The sequence below is a fragment of the Lycium barbarum genome, chromosome 11 (assembly GCF_019175385.1).
Source record: "Lycium barbarum isolate Lr01 chromosome 11, ASM1917538v2, whole genome shotgun sequence".
In the NCBI taxonomy this organism is placed as follows: Eukaryota; Viridiplantae; Streptophyta; class Magnoliopsida; order Solanales; family Solanaceae; genus Lycium; species Lycium barbarum.
In genome coordinates, this window is record NC_083347.1 from 92,451,134 (window position 1) to 92,464,839 (window position 13,706).

Below are 13,706 nucleotides of genomic sequence, written 5' to 3' on the forward strand. Positions count from 1 at the left end.
TCTATGATGATGATGATTTTATGGCTAAAAGACTCAAGTTATGAGATCAATGCTTTTATGAGATTATTGAGCTTATTTCATGATTTTCTCGATTTTATTCATTGTTGTTGGTCTCACCTTATAATAATTGTTCTTTCAAGGTGAGATAGAGTGATGATGGTTATTCCATAATATAAATCGAAGATTACCGACCCTACGTCACCCTGCTAAAGTGGTAGCTTATGTTTGAACCCTCATGCATGCTATGAGTATAATATGTGTATAAAGTTATTTTGTGACATTACCAAGTTCTACTATTTCATTTTGTGTATGCAGTGCACTCATTCTCATTCTTCATGTACATATATAAGGCACAGTTGACAGGGGGTGACGCTGTGACCTTTATTGTGATGTATATATGTATATATATATATATATATATATATATATATACAGTTGATAGGGGGTGACGCTGTGGCCTTTGTTGTGATGTATATATATATAAGGCACAGTTGACAGCGTCACCCCCTGTGGCCTATGATGTGATGTTTATATATCTAAGGCACATTTGACAGGGGGTGACGTTGTGGCCTATGATGTGATGTTTTTATATATAAGGCACAGTTGGCAGGGGGTGACGTTGTGGCCTATGATGTGATGTATATATATAAGACACAGTTGATAGGGGGTGATGCTGTGGCCTATGATGTGATGTTTATATATATAAGGCACAGTTGACAGGGGGTCCCTGTGACGCTGTGGCCTATGATGTGGTGTTTATATATATAAGGCACAGTTGACAGGGGGTGACGCTATGGCCTATGTTGTGATGTTTTTAGGGGTGACGATGTGGCTTATGTTGTGGCATTTCTATAGATATATGTGTTTTGTTGATATAGCCATAGTGATTTATTTATCTTTGCACATTCATTGAAATGTCTCAGATGTCTTCCATGATTTTATGTACATATTGATTTAAAAAGGTTAAAGTTGCATGTATGGTATCCGCCTTAAGAGGCAATCAAATGTACATGTCATCTTTATCCCCTGTTATGTTCTATATTTCTTATTATGTTGTTATTCATGTCTTACATACTCAGTACACTGTTCGTACTGACGTCCCTTCTTGTGGACGCTGCGTTTCATGCCACGCAGGTGTATACACATGAGTTGAAGACATTGGCTATAGGATGTTCCCAAGCTATCAACTGGATTGGTGAGCTCCATCTCAGTTCGGAGTGTTGCCGAGTCAGAGTACTTATGTTATGGTATCTCGTGTATGTTAGAGACTTTTGCAGACAGTGTCCTGTGGATAGTGCATCGAGATGTTGACAGTTATGTAAAGCGACCATATAAGTCGATGGGTTTTTATGCTTTATTTTTTAAAAGATTTTACTGTGACTAAAGGTTTTCTTTGAATTAACGATAAGGGAGAAGTCCCTGATTTGACGAAAGAGTTTTATTGAAAAGTTTTTTTTTTACCTGACAGAAGCGTCATGTCGTAGATTAAAGGTTCACAAAGAGTTGTGACTCCTGGATGGAATAGTAGTATGGCACTCAGCTGAGTAGGGTCTTGGGTGTCAGTCGCAGCCCTCCGGTTTAGGTCGTGACACTGAGGCCCGGAGAGCGCCTGAACAATTGGGCATCTACCCCCCTCTTGGCTCCTCGATAGAGAGATGGATTTTCCTTAAAACCTTTTGCTAAAGAGGCTGAGGCCCGAATGATCGCCTTTTCTAAATTACTTCATGATGTTTAAAAATGAAAATGGTCTGACATTGTTCTGAACTAGGACCACAGTTGTAATCAATTGCTCTTGAATTAATAAAAAGCCTCGATCTACATAAAACTGCAACTTTTATCAGATAATAATGACGAAAATTTTCCAATTAACTATGCGTAACAAACAATAATAAACCTAACTTTACATTGCCTCACTGTTTCAGTAGTAGCCATAATAAAACAATCGAAAATTGTCATGACGTGTCGTGAAACGAACGAGGAAAACAGCCAAAAGGAATTCGAGGAGTACGATGAATTGATAATGATGCCAGAGGCAGTGGTAGAAGAATTGGAAGACCTAGAAGACAAGAAGAAGCCAAATAAGGATAAAATTTAGGTGATCAACCTCGGTGACGAAAAGGATGTCAAGGAGACACGAATCAGTGCTCACTTGGAAGCTCTACAGAAAGAAGAGCTTATAGCTCTGTTGAAGGAATATGTGGACATCTTCGCCTGTTCATACGCGGATATGCCAGGATTAAGCACTGAAATAGTGGCCCACATATTACTCATCATGGAGGGTTGTGCCTCAGTCAAATAGAAGACTCAAACATTTAAACTGGACATGAGTATCAGGATAAAGGACGAAGTGGAGAAACAGATCAAGTCTGGAATAGTGGAGGTGACGTCTACCCCACTTGGGTGGCCAACATAGTGCCAGTACCCAAAAACGACGGATTCGAATCTGTGTGGACTACCCAGATCTCAACCAGAAAAGTCCGAAAGACAACTTTCCCCTCCCAAACATCCACATTCTAATAGACAACTATGCCAAGCATGAGTTGCAGTCATTTGTGGATTGTTTCGCCAAGTACCATCAAATACTCATGAGTGAAGAAGATGCTAAAAAGATAGCCTTTATCACCCCTTGGGGAGTCTACCATTACAGGGTAATGCCGTTTGGCCTCAAAAATATCAACGCCACGTGCATGAGAGTTATGACTACCCTGTTCCATGATATGATACATCGGAAGATTGAAGTCTATGTGGACGATGTCATGATAAAATCAAGGGAAAGCTCGGAGCATACCATGCACTTGCGTAAGTTCTTTGACAGATTTCGCAAATTCAATCTAAAGCTGAACCCTGCAAAGTGCGCATTTTGAGTGCCTGCGGGTAAGTTTCTGGGATTAATAGTCAGTCGTAGGGGTATTGAACTAGATCCTACCAAAATTAAAGCAATTTAGGAGTTACCACCTCCCAAAGTCAACCGTGATTATAGAGCCAATCCTTAAGTTACTCAAGAAGGATACTCCCACAAATTGGACGAAAGAATGCCAAGACGTATTTGGCAAAATCAAGAGATAACTTTCCAATCTTCCCGTCTTGGTGCCACCCAGGCTAGTGAGTCCTCTGTTACTGTATCTGTCGGTATCAGAAAAGGCTTTCGGGTGCATGCTCGCCTAGCATGATGAAGAGGGCAAAAAGGAACGTGCCATCTACTATTTGAGTAAGAAGTTCATTTCTTGCAGAGCGCGGTATACGCTCGTAGAGAAAACGTGTTGTGCTTTGACCTGGATTGCCAAAAAACTGAGACACTAACTACCGATGTTTACCACTTACCTCATATCTAGAATGGATCTGCTGAGATATATTTTCCGGCAACCGATGCTCGTAGGAAATTTGGCTGAATGGCAAATGCTACTAAGAGAATTTGACATCTTGTACGTAGCACAAAAGGCAATCAAAGAAAAAGCCCTGGCGGATCTGCAGGCAGAAAGTTCCGTCAATGATAAACTTGAACCATTGCGGACTTTCTTCCCAGACGAGGAAGTGATGGCTATGGAAGAAGAGGTGGCAGAACCATACTCGGCTGGAGACTGTTCTTGGATGGAGCAGTCAATTATAAAGGATCAGGCATCGGGCCGGTGTTGATACCAGAAATAGGACAACACTATCCGATGGTCGCAAATCTCAACTTCAGATGTACCACCAACAAAAGGGGGAATACGAAGCATGTATCCTCGGCTTCAGGATAGCGATGGACATGAACATACATGAGTTATTGGTAATCGAGGACTTCGATTTGCTCATAAACCAAGTGAAAGGAAATTGGGCAACCAAAAAGGATAAGATACTTCCATATGTGAACCTGGTACAGAGATTGTGCGGGAGATTCAAGAGTATTGACTTCAAGCATACCCCAAAGGCTCAATGAGTTTGCAGACGCATTGGCTACGATAGCGTCTATGATCCAGCACCCTGAGAGTACTCACATTGATCTGTTAGAGATCACACTGAGAGAAGAACATGCTCATTATGTCCATGTCAAGGCCGAGCCAGATGGTCAACCATAGTATGCCGACATCAAGGCCTACCTGGAGAAAGAAAAGTATCCCCGAGAGAGTTCAGTAATCAAAAGGATACTATCAGGAGGTTGGCTAATGGGTTATTCTTGAACAATGAAGTGTTGTACAAAATGACCCCTAACCTTGGGTTACTCAAGTGTGTAGACGCCGAAGAGGTTACAAAATTGCTAAAAGAGGTGCATACGGACCTCACATGAATGGATTCATCCTTGCTAAGAAAATCTTAAGGACGGGATATTACTGGATTACCATGGAGCATGACTCTTATTAATTCGTGCAAAAGTTCCATTAGTGTCACATACACGGGGATCTGATCAAACTTCCCCCCACAGAATTACATGTAATGAACTCGCCCTCGCCTTTCGTGGCATGGGGAACAGACATCATAGGACCCATTGAACCTACGGCCTCCAACGGACATCGCTTCGTCTTAGTCGCCATAGATTACTTCACTAAATGGGTGGAGGAAACTTCCCACAAATCAATGACCAATAAAGTCGCGGCCGACTTCGTCAAAAACAATTTAATATATCGTTTTGGTGTATCGGAATCCATTATCACAGACAGTGGTGCCAATCTGAACGGCCATTTGATGAAGGACATCTGTGAACAATTTAGGGTCACCTACAGAAACTCTACTACTTACCGGCCACAGATGAATGGAGCCGTAAAGGCAGCCAACAAGAACATCAAGAGAATCCTGAGAAAAATGGTCGACAACTACAAGAATTGGCACGAGCAGTTGCCTTATGCTTTGTTGGGGTATAGAACGACAACTCGAACTTCCACTGGAGCAACCCCATACCTCCTTGTCTATGGTATAGAAGCGGTCATACCCGCAGAAGTGGAAATCCCTTCGCTCAGGATTATCAAAGAGGCAGAGCTAAAAGATGCAGAATGGGTCAGCAATCGTTATGAACAACTGGCCATGATAGAGGAAAAGAGGATGGTGTCAGTCTGCCACAGACAGCTATATAGGTAAAGGATGTCTCGAGCCTTCAACAAGTGGGTCAGAACCCGACTCTTCCAGATCGGACAACTCGTACTCAAGCGAGTCCTCCCTCACTAAGAAGAATATAAAGGGAAATTCGCGCCAAACTGGTAAGGACGATATATGGTCACAAAAGTACTCTCAAGAGGGGCCCTAGTCCTAGCGGAGATGGACGGACAAGAGTGGACCAAAGCCATTAACGTAGACGTGCTTAAGAGATACTACATTTAGGACCCCATTTGCTTGTAATCACATTATTATTTCCTTGTAATCGTACCTTTTGCTGGTAATCATACTCTGTAATGGAATAGGAGAAAAGAAATCATCTATGTAATAAATTGTGCAATGACCTGACTTACCCAGAGTGGGACACGTAGGTAGCCCACATTGGACCCGGTCACATTATTAGTATAGCCAAAACTCAATTACTTTATTCCAAACTACGTTCGACCTGAATTCCTGCTGCGACAGGATACGTAAGCGCTCTTGAGCTCGGTCATCATAAAAGAAAAAACCAAAAAACCTTTAGGAAACCACAGAGACAATAAGGCAGGAAGAGTCAACAAGATCAAGCTTGTAAGGGTCAGCACAAGAATCAGAAAGCATCAACCTTACACTGGAGCAGAATTTTTTAGGGAATCTCAAAAATTCCTATCAGAAAAAGTCAACAAAGAAAGCGAAAAAGTAAAGCAATACACTGGGGCAGAATTTTTGAGGGGACCTTAAAAATTCCTGCATAGCAAGACAAAATAAGGGTCACTCAGAGCAAATCCTGAAATCGGGGTAGAATTTTTTAGAAAGATCTCAAAAATTCTATCAGCATGAAAATCAGTAATCATACCTCTGGGAAGAATCGGAAGACCTCGTTCGAATAAAACACATGTTATGACACATAAAAATGAAACAAACATCTATTTTAAAAGAAAAAAGCAACATACATTTGTAAAGTTTTTACTCTGAATTTTCAAAAAAATATAACATAACTAAATCCCCAGAAAAATCTCTTGAAATATCGAGCCCAAGAGGGTTCGAAGGAGCATCAAGATGAGACACTAGACGGGAAGACAACAACGCTAATCGGCTTCGTAGGAAACTCACAATTTTTCTGTGGATGCAGTTTTTTTTCTTCACAGGACAGCAGGCCCGCCGCCAACCAGTTTACTCACAGCAAAGGCGGAATGTAAAATTCAGCCCAACGGAGAGAGACCAAAAGGGTCACGACAAAAAATGGGCAATAAAGACACATCTGGCCGCAAGGGTCACAGAGCAAATGAGCGTAAAGGCGAATCTGACCAAAAGGGTCACACAAAGAGCGGATAGCAAATATATATATCAAACCAAGAAGGTCACGATTGATGAGCATAAAGATATATACGACCAAAAGGGTCATGACGAGCACAAAAGGGCACATCCGACCACAAGGGTCAATAACCAATGCAATAGATGAAAGAAAGATTATCTAGAAATGAGGGCCATAATTGTTATCTGCATGCCAAGAGGGCCATTCATACAAACAGCCAAGAGGGCCATTCATACAAACTACTGAGAAGGCCATTCATACAAACAAGCCAAGAGGGCCATTCTGTCACGACCCAACTAGGGGCCGTGACGAGTACCCGATACTTGTACCGAGCACCCCTTGTCTATCGTTTTACCTTTACCTCTTAGCAAGCCATGTAAACAGAGCCATTTGTTTTTTTGAACATTAACATTAGCGGCGTCATTCTGAACATAGACTAATAAACTTCGTTATCACTTATAAATCAACATTAGCATGCCAAAACACCATATATCTAACTGTACTTAACTGACTGTACATAACTTTCTACAAGCCTCTAGGCGTAGTACACTTATACATAGAAAGGGTCGGGTGCTGCCGTGCCCGAATATACATACACAAAATAGTACCGCAGAAGTGAGGCTCCGGAACAACTGGAGCGCTGTCAGCACTGCTGGTAAGGCTCCTAAGGATCAAATCCGCCTATCTGCTGACCTGCGCGGCATGAAACGCAGCGTCCACAAGAAGGGACGTCAGTACGAATAGTGTACCGAGTATGTAAGGCATGAAAGATAACACTAGCAGTAACATAATGTATAATTAATAATGTCATGGAGTCATAGAATATAGAAGATAGAACATATCTCATGTCATATATTATCATCTCGTATCATATCGTATTATATCTTATCTTGTCTTGTTGTAGTATATCACGTCATAGTATATCGTGTCATAGAGTGTCAGGCTATAGTATATCATAACATAGTACCTCATATCGTAGCATGGCATGTTATAGCATGTCGTGTCATAGCATAGCGTGTCATAGCATGTCTTACCATAGCATAGCATATCATAGCGTATCATAGCATAGCATAGCTTGTCATATCATGTCCTGTCGTAGCATATCATAGCATATCATGTCATAGTATAGCTTACCATAGCATATCTTATCATAGCATGTCTGGTCATGACATGGTAGGTCATATCATAGCGCCGAACAATGCCGGCTCACCCACATAGCGCCGATATACACCGGCTCACCCATATATCCCGCGTCCGGGATGATAAGCCAGCTGATCAGGTAGCAATGAAACATGTTTCCCTTCCCATTCCCCCATGTATCCCTTCCCCCCAGCCCAGGTTCATATACATAGCTTGCATATATGTACTTTGTATGCATATACACATCTTATATACGTACACATATTTTTGTATTCATATACATAGCTTGTATACATATACATGTCTTATATACATTTACTTATCTTATATACATATACATATTTTATATACTTATATATATCTTATATACATATACATGTTATATATATATATATACATATCTTATATAAATATACATGTTTTATATAAATATACATCATATAAGCACACAAGGGAGCCCAAGGGAAAATCATGTAGCCATCGGAGTGACGTAAGGTCGGTGACCTCCGAGTACATTATGGAATACTCATGATCGCTCTTGTCTCACCTCGAAGGGATGAATATTTTAAGGTGAGATGGTCAACGGAGAATAGTATTAAAGTAAACGTAGAATGAAATCGTGGGCGTCATAGATGACAGTTCATAGGCTTGGAAGTCTTTAGAAAGTGAAGTCATAGCTAGGGAATATAAATAGGATTCGAAAATTAGTTTATCATTCTCATGTTTACATAAGATACTTAGCTTAGTCATCTTAGTCATAGAGTCGTTCTGGTTGTACGTATCATAGGCATATCCTCTTATCTAACATCATTGTTATCATTATCGTCATGGAAGTATCCTCGTTAGAGGAGTCATAGTACTTATCATTTGGTAACGAAATCGGGATTAAAGTTTCCCTTTAGATTCACTTCAAGTAAGTCAAGCAAGACTATAAGGAAAATACGAGAGTAACGGGCCCACCTCGGGCCGGATGAGGTAGCGTATACGATTTACATATATTACGTGTCATAGCGTTACTTGTGAGGATCTTAGGGTAATCGGGTCCCATTTATACAAGTGCTAAGGGTTTAGGAGGTTTTTCCCACAATTGGAACACTTTCTAATTCAATTCTATTGAACAAAAAGGAGAAAGCTTTAGGTGCGGATTCCGGGGAACAGAGTTGTCCCCGAGGCTCGTACCCGACTTATTACACCTAAGACATGCCATAGAAAGAAGGGTGAAGCCTTACATACCTCTTTCCGCTCCTTTTGCTATTCCAAATTCACGTCACAATTTCGTCAAAATCTGCAAATTGGTCGTTTTTACTAAAACTCTCATTAGTATATTTAGAGTTGAAATCTTAATGAAACACTTGGCTACCGAAATTTCGGCAGCATTTCCTCTGTAAATATACCATCCTCAACATTCAACATAGCCAAATTCTCAACCAACACAATCCGGGAATTCAAACCCGGCCAAACTATTAACATAATCAACAATCGCACTAGCAATTCACATATTTCATCCAAGATGCATGATTTCAATTTATTACCTTCTTCAAAACCTTCCGACTCCAATGAACACGATAACAACCTTATAGTATATATTCCAACGACATCATACCAATATCATTACATACTATCCATGCAAGAACATTATTCTTCAATATACATAATCTTCCAATTACCAATACTTTACCACACTTATCAAGTCTTTACTTGCTATATGCAATCTACAACACAACAACTAAAGCACTAAATATAACTTGCTCATTATTCTTCAACAATTCAACACATATACACGACTACATATGCCATAAAACAACCCACACACTATTTTCCAAATTTCTCAACCAACCCACTTGTGATACAACTATTTAATAATGTTTACTTTCGTAAGGAAGTTGAAATTAATGCCAACACATCAATAACAACATCTTCAACATTCTACAAGATGATTATATACATATTTTATCCAAAATTTTCTTCAAACCTCAATCCATAATTCAACAACATCAATACAACAAACTATCACCTTATTCTTGCAATTATTTCTTAATCCATGTTGATAAAGAAAGAAATTTAACGATTCATACCTTGTATTTACCAAAGTAACAAAATCTTCAATTTTTCACTTGCTCCCAAGCTCCTCCAACTCCAAAATGAAATTATATTTGTGACTATGCGTTGCCCGGACTTCGATTAGTACTTGTAGCTTCAAATTTCACTCAAAATCCTCACTTTTATGTGGGATTTAAGGGCCCTTTTTCTTGCTGATTTTTCTGGAATGTTTTGGAACATTGGAGCATATTTGTGATGAAGAAAAATGGATTTTTGGCCCTTTTATATTAAATTGGGTCGGCGTACTGTAGCTACAGTACTGCTGCAGTGCTGTAGCGGTACTGTAGCAGTGCTGTAGCAGTGCTGTTTCTGCGCGGCAGTTCAGTTTGTAACGTCTATAATTCTCTCCTCCGGGGTCCTATCAACGAGCGGTTTGTTACATTATAAACTAGACTCGACGAAATGCATTTTAGGCTTTTGAAACGCCTTAAAACTCCAACTATACATGGAGATATACCCCTCCAAAGTTGACTAAATATCCTTCCAGCATTTCTCAAATTTTCATCGAACTTATTTTCTTCAATTTGCTCGATCTCTCGAAATATTCCGAAACTCTCCATACATGATATTTATCACTTATTATACTAATAATGATCATGTTCTCGTGTTTCAAAATACTCTTTCCCGATTACGACTTACGAGATCGTAATTCACCCTCTTTCTTCGTTGTTACGTACTTTCCATGGCTTGTGCTTTTCAAAACATTATGGGACGTCTCCGACACTCCCTTACTACGGTGAGGTAAATGTCATACTCCTGCTGTGAAAACGCGGGGTGTAACACATTCATACAAACTGTTGAGAGGGTCATTCATACAAACTACTGAGAGGGCCATTCATACAAATTGCCAAGAGGGCCATTCATAAAAATTGCCAAGAGGGCCATTCATACAAATTGCTAAGAGGACCATTCATACAAACTGTCGAGAGGTCCATTCATTCAAATAAGCCAAGAGGGTGATTCATTCAAATAGGCCGAGAGGGCCATTCACTCAAACGGGTCGAGAGGGCCATTCATATCAATTTGCCGAGAGGGCAGTTCATACAAACAGCCAAGAGGGCCATTCATCTAAAATTCCGCAAAATAAATTTGCATATTATGAAATCCAGGGAAAAGCGACACAGCCTCCAGAAAGAAGCCGGCTTGCTGAAGCAGATCCAGAAAAATTGCGGAGAAAACGTGAAACTTTTTCTTGCGCAGCCGGTCAAGATATGGTGCCCATGAAATTCAAGCTCTCCGGCCAGGATTTGGAAGCCATCCAGTCTCAGACTCAGCCACAATTTGTCTTGTTTTTATTTTCTTTTCGAAAAACCGTGATCGGTCGGACACACATCGGGAAATCTAAAAGTATTCCTACATAAGGGACATACTCTTCTCCAGCAAGTCAAACTACATGCGACCTGATTCCCAGAAACCAGGGATATGTAGGCGAACTCAAGACCAGATGGTCGGTCACATTCTAACAGTCGTCCAGAAGAACCCCAGTCACAACACTGAGGGTCTCAGGAATTTCCTTCTGAATCGCTTAAAAGTTTTTAGTTGAGTCGAACTACAAGTGGCCTGAATTCTCATATAACCTGAGATATGTAGGAAACCCAGAAACCGGGGTCCAGCCACATATGTGAAAATTGCATGAATATGAAGGCTGGAATTAGTCAGGTTAGTTAAAAATTAGGATTAGTCAAATTTCGTTGATCAAGGATGGTCCCGCCATCCCCGAACACCGAAGGGGCAGTTGTTGACACCTAATTTTTAACCTCCCATAATTTATCTTAATTACTCAGAGTCCTTGAAAAATAAATAAAATAAGCTATGCACCTTAAAGGGTTTAAATAATTTTTATAAATTTTTCAAAACAATATTTTTCTCCTTTAAATTGGTGAAAGGTTTTTCATGACATTACAAAGTTGTTTAGAAATTAATTGGTATTTAATGGCATTTATGAGATACTTATTTGATTTAATCAATGAAAAAGAGGGCATTTGGTTTAAGAAAATAATAATCATTCATTTAACTGTTAAAATTGTCAAAAATCAGAATTAGCAAATACTTTATTCCCTTTAATCCATGGATTTTGAGTAATTTAAATAATTAACCATTTCACCCTTTAATCTTTATTTTTGTATAATTGTGTGATTTGTCAAATTTTATTTATAATTATCTATAAATGTTTTAATTAGTCAATTAAGCGGCCCTTATTACAAATTGATGTTTAAATTATTTAATTATTTTTGTTATGGCTACAATTAATTTGATCAATTCATGGTTCAAAGAAATTGGGGTCATTTTTGCAAAATTAGCCTCTTAATGGCCTTGATTGAAACAACCAAATTCATTGGCTTAAATTAATTAAGGTCATTAATGCAATTTAATTTTAAACCTGTTAATTAGGCCAAATTTGGCCATAATTGAAATAATTAGTTGGATCAGAATCCATTAGGGCCATATTCAAAATTTTAAGCCCATTTACACAATTGGCCATTTTTTAAAACTATTTTAATAGGATAATTATGTCCTAAATTTTATCTATAATTAAAATATCATAAATTTTAATCTTTATTTAATTATCTTTTTATATATATGTACCAGGTGTGTGTGTGTGTGTGTGTATATATATATATATATACACACACACAAAAGAAAAGGGCCAGCCTTTAATTTCTTAAAAACTGGACAAAGTCCAGCCCGAGTCAAGCCGAGACCCTGCCCAAATCCCTTAATAACAGACAAGGGGTTATACCCCTTTTTCTCATTTTCATTCCCAAATGCTGCTTTACCCCTTCCCCTTTCTCTCTCTTCCTCTTCCGTGCAACCCTAGCGCCGCTTCGAGTTTCCCTCTTTTCTCTCCGCCAAAAATGGCAAAAATACAGGGTGTAGCAAACAAGCACATCTTTTGCATGTCTATTGTACTGTAAACATTTAATGTTTCACTTGATTTCACGAATTGTAATCCAAACACGGTAATAAATCATCCATTACTTTATTTTTTGGCATTATTCTGTGATTTATGTGTTTTGTTGTGGTACCTTGCTTGAATATCATTGGTTGACCAAAGATGGGTCAGATCGAGTCAAGAAAGACTCAGATCTCACCATCCATTGTTGATTTGAGATAATCTTAGCCATGTAAAGGCCTATAAAAGCTAATTTTAGAGAAAATATATTTGTCCCACATCGTTTGTTAAAAGCTTTAAACGATTTTTGGGGTTCAATAAATAGAACGCCAACCCCCTTTACAAGAAGAAGTTTTTGGGGGAGAAGGAAAAGAGAGAGTTTTTAAAAAGTTCGAGTTTTTGAGAGTTAGAAGCGTGAAAAAAGAGTTTTCAGAGGTCAGAAAAATTGGAGAAATTAAAAAAAGGATAGAAACTTCAAATTTCAAGCCTCTTAAGTAAAAAAAAAAAAAGTTTAAAACTTTGACTAGTTTGAGTTTTTTCTGAGTTTTAAAAAATTATTTTCCTTCTGTTCTCGAGCCTGTGTGGCTGAGTGTGCCCTTGGAAGCACAAAGGGCTTCCAAATTCGATTTTGACCAAGGCTGCACTGTTGAAAAGTAATATTCTATCCTTTCTACTTATTTTGTCATGGATTAGTAATTAGTTTACGTGGTAGTAGCCTGTTTTTCAAAGTACATGTCTAAATGGTTGTTGATAGAGAATGAGTGTATGAGTTTCAAATGATGTATTGCCGTTGTTTCTATAGATATGGTTGAAACAGACTTTTGTGCACTCTATTGGGTGTTGAGGTTTCTTGTTTTGGCTGCTCAATACTGAAATATGACAAGAATGTGATTATATGAGTCATGATAGCAACTTAGTGAACCTTTAAATCAGATGTTGATCCTATTTGAATGCAATGGAATGCTAAAGTACTGGGATGACCTATTTTTTAATCATTTAAGGTAGTTGCTTTTTCTTGAATAAGACTATGACAAATTTGATTTTTCTTAATTTGTTTTCATAGGTCTGTATACTTGTCTAATGTAAATTAGATAACATGAAGTAATGATTGGGATAAAATATAAAAACGATCATGATCAGACTGAAATAAAGCTTAAGGAATCTAGGCATACTTATAGAAGTCTTTGATATGTTTAAAGCATTAGAATTAGGATA